At 51.5% G+C, this 4006-nt stretch overlaps 1 protein-coding gene across 1 annotated transcript in view; it reads left to right on the top strand.

The window, feature by feature from the left end:
* Positions 1 to 2256: 2256 nt before the first annotated feature.
* Positions 2257 to 4006, top strand: part of RALY (RALY heterogeneous nuclear ribonucleoprotein) — a 105224-nt gene continuing 103474 nt past the window's right edge. Inside the window, exon 1 of the mRNA XM_005430481.2 lies at positions 2257 to 2344. The gene's annotated coding sequence lies outside the window, so the exon portion shown is untranslated. The remainder of the gene's footprint in view (positions 2345 to 4006) is intronic.

Below are 4006 nucleotides of genomic sequence, written 5' to 3'. Positions count from 1 at the left end.
AAAAAAAAAAAAAAAAAGCCAAAGCAGCACCATGTACTGCCCCGTCCGTGTGTCCCGCCAGCCATGGGGGAGCAGCTGATAGCAAAACCAAAACAAAACTTTCACTCTTCAGAGCCAGTCTTGAAGGCACAGAACATGATACCCAGCATAAACAGAACACACAGATGGGAATACAAGTATCATAAGTGTACTAGGACGGGGGGACACGTGAGGGTTCTGATTTGGGGCTGCTTCAGAAGGAAAAGCTTCAGCTGTGGGAGCAGTTCTGGGCAGGCTTGAGCCAACTGAGCTGCCCTGAATTGTGTGGAGACTCCTCAGAAGCTCAGAAGAGGAATTCCAGGGTTCCTTTTCCTTAGAACATCCATGAGCTCTGCTTGCTCTTGGACTCTGCTCCCTGCAGGCCCTCTGAACCCCTGAGGATGGAAGTGATTTATCACATCTCTCCTCCAGGGATGGGCCATGGAGAGAGGGGCTGGGGGAAAGCAGAAACCCCCTCCCGCCTGCCTCAGCTCCCAGGGCACACATCAGCACCTTGATGGCACCTGGGCAGGGGCAGGCCCCAGGAATGGCTGGAGCTGTGTCAGGGCAGGTTTAGGTTGGATATCAGGACAGCTCTGGTCCCCTGGACCTTGGCTGTGCTGATGGTTTTCCCCTCTCCATCCTCGACACCAGCACCAGCCCTGCCCCACAATTTCAGGGACTATTCCAAGGGCCATTCTCTTCCTCTCAAATCCCTTGGCTTCCCTGAGATGCCATTTCTTTTCACACATTTCAAAAGTCAGTTTTGGAGAGAAGTTTGAGGGGAGAGAGCAAGAGAGAACCCAAATGGAGCCGGAGTTTTGAAGTTGCACCACCTAATTCTCTGTGAGACATTTTGCTCTGTCAGCCCTTTTCATGCACACCCAGAGCTGGTGCCATCTCACACTTGTTTTTAAAGGACACAGCATTATGATAAGCACTGCAATGATGGATCTTTATCCCCAATTAAATGGCATTTTTTGTCCTTTCCTTTCTGCCCCAGTTGAGGAGCAAATCCCTGGAGAGCAAGCTCTTAAACCAAGTAGGAGGTGCCTGTGAAATTAAAGGTAAATTTGTTTGCTAGGAGAAAATCAGTGCTGGTGTTTCCAGAGCACTGGGGTTGTGTGTGATGCCTGGGAGGGTTCCAGGTGAGTGGAAGTGCTGCTGTCAGGATCCCAGGTGAGATGTGGGAGCGTTCCATGTGGGACAGCTGCTGCTCTGAGGATCCCTCTCCAGCACTGGGCTCCACTGTGGCTCCTCCCTTTTCCTGGAGCCCCCAGTCTGGACCAACCCCACTGCACCAGGAGCTTCTGGGGGTAACCCAGCCAAAAAGTGACTGTGAAAGCCCTGCAGTTTCCACTTCTGAATCCTGGTTATGTCCCCAGCTGGCACATCTCTCATGCTGGGCAGGTCAGCCAGGTATCTCAGTCATGGCACTTTAAAGTTCCAGGAAGATCTCAGGGGACACAGAAGAACTGACTTAAAGCAGAATGTTTTAATTCCATCAAGGAATACTTTCAGTTTGGCCTAACTCAAAGTAAAATCTTCAGTTTCAACATGTAATATTTTCCAAATATTAAATAAATAAATGAACAAAACTTTGAAAAAGTTTTACTGTGGGATATTTCACTATTGTCTTGATTTTTTAAGTTTTTCTAAGCCTTCTGGTGTTTACATTCTTGTAACAAACTTTCTCCCACACTTTATGTTAATAACTCATTGTTTTGCATTCTTTTATGGAAGAGGAAAAATTTGATGGACTGTTGGTTTATCCAGTGTCATTGGAGAGGTGGCACTTTTGGAAGTCTATACATGTTAGAGCCAAAAATTAAATAATTCTCTTTTCACCTTGGAAGAGCTGCGTGTCGGCATTGTGTTATTTCGTGTCCTACAGCAGCATTTCACTTTGAAGAAACTCTGTTTTTTCCCTCAGCCATGGTGACCAAAAATTCCTGCCTGCCTCTATCCCTGTCCTGTGCTAGCATTAACCTGATGGAGCAGTTTTTGTGGGATTTCTGGTGCCTGAGCCAACCTGAAACAACCCCCCCCGTGCTCACCCTGGAAACACAACCACCTCTGTCTGCTCTGCTTCCAGCTCCCTGCTAAGCAGCTCAGAGTCTTAGCTCAGAAAGTCCCAGCTCTGATCCTTGCAGACAGCAGCAGCTTTGCTCCCAGCCCTGCAGAGCTCCAGGAAAGTCGTGGATTATCTGCTCACCCTCCTCCATGTGCTGCTTCCTGCAGGGTGAAGAGGCACAGAGAGGAGCTGCGCCCGCTCCCGCTGCGGGCACGGGGACAGTGACAGAGCCCAGGTGCCCAGCCAGCCCTGGTGAGTGACTCTGGGGGTGCTCTTGGGGGGACAGAGCCCTGGGAAGGGCACAGCCCTGGGATTTGGGGCAGCACCCCCCTGGCAGGAGAGGAGCTGTTCAGAACCCTGGTTCTGGGGCACTCTGAGGGTTCCTCCCTTGGAGCCTGCTGGGTGAGGCTGATTTCCCTCCCCCTGGCCTGGTGTGGGTGTTCAGGGAGCCAGAGGTTGGTGGGTTTGCTGAGAGCCTGCCCCCAGTGCTGCTGGGGCTGGGGTTGGGTCACTTGAAGCCCAGGCAGTGGTGCAGTCACCATCTCTGGAGGTGGTCAGTGCCGTGTGTTGGGTCAGAGGTTGGACTCAGTGATCTCAAAGGTCTTTCCCAGCTTAATTCTGTTTTTGAGTCTGTAATTACACCCTGTGGGTTGTTTTGGACATGGGTTTGGGGCATGTCTGCATGTCACATTCTTTGCCTGTGTTGCTGCTGAAGTTCTGTTTGCAGTTTGTCGTGGGGAGGTGAAAACGAGTGTGGCTTGGGATAAGCTGGAGGTGAACCCTGCTGCTGGCTCTGCTGGGCTCATCCCAGAGCAGGGGCATGCAGGGAGGGGCAGGTGGAGGTGCCTTGAAAGGCTGATCTGGAGCAGAGACTAGACAGAGCTAAATGGACGAAATTGGGATTTATTGAAAGGCCTTAAAGGGACAGCACAAGAGCCTGGCCAGGGCTGCACCCAGGCTGAATTTAAGATGGATCTTGGTCAGGAGTTTTTACACTTCTGTCAGTTTTGGTTCATCTATGTATTGGGTTCAGCTGACCAATTGCAGCTCCAGGTCATGAAATCTCAGCCTCTGCCTTGCCCCGTTCTCTTTGCATTGTTTGTGCTCTTTGGGTAAAGATTGTCCTTGATTCTCCAGCTGGGGAGGGATTGCTTTGTCCAACTACCCTGTGAAGAGAACCTGCTAACACCTAATAGGAAGTGTCATAGTTCCATACCAGGCAGCAGAGAATTTGGAAGATATCAAAGTTAGAACCATCACTGGAAGTGCTGTGCTTGGCGCAGGCAAGGTGCAGAGCTGCTGCTGCTGTGTGGGGCTGGGGGCCAGGGCTGGCTCAGAGCTCTGCTCCTGCCTCTGCCCCTTGGGCTGGGAGGAAACCTTCCCCTGGTGTTTCCTTCTTGGGGCTGTGCTTGTCAGTGCTTAGGGCAGGACAGAGGAGTTCCCATCCCCACAGGCCACAGTTTAGGAAGTTTAACATCCCCCAGGTGCTGAGCTGAAATCACCTCTGTGAAGCAGAGGCTTTATGGAGGGCTGGGAAAGGATTTAGGGATCAGTGCAGTGGTAGCGTGACCCAAGGGTTGGGAAATGCTGCTGGGAATGGCTGTGCCTGTTGGAAACTTGCTGTGCTTCCTGAGCCACGAGGTCAGGGAGGGCTCTGCCTGCTCTGCTGGGAGTTTCCTTGGACTTCAGGGGAGTGAAAGCTGGAGTTTGCTTCAGCAGAGGGTGAAGATTTCAGGATGTGCTCGTTCTGTGCTCAGCCCATGGCAGGAAGATGCAGCAGTGTGCTTCTCAGCAGTGGATTTCTCTTCCAGTTCCTGGGCAGATGGGTGAAAGCAGAAATTACAGATGAACAGAGTGAGTTGGAAAGGGACCTTCAAAACCATCCAGTACACCCCCACCCCCCCATCGGCAGGG

This window comes from Geospiza fortis, unplaced genomic scaffold (assembly GCF_000277835.1).
Source record: "Geospiza fortis unplaced genomic scaffold, GeoFor_1.0 scaffold438, whole genome shotgun sequence".
NCBI classification, from domain to species: Eukaryota; Metazoa; Chordata; class Aves; order Passeriformes; family Thraupidae; genus Geospiza; species Geospiza fortis.
Note: the sequence above shows the minus strand (reverse complement) of the source record. Positions and strands in the feature narration are given on the sequence as shown.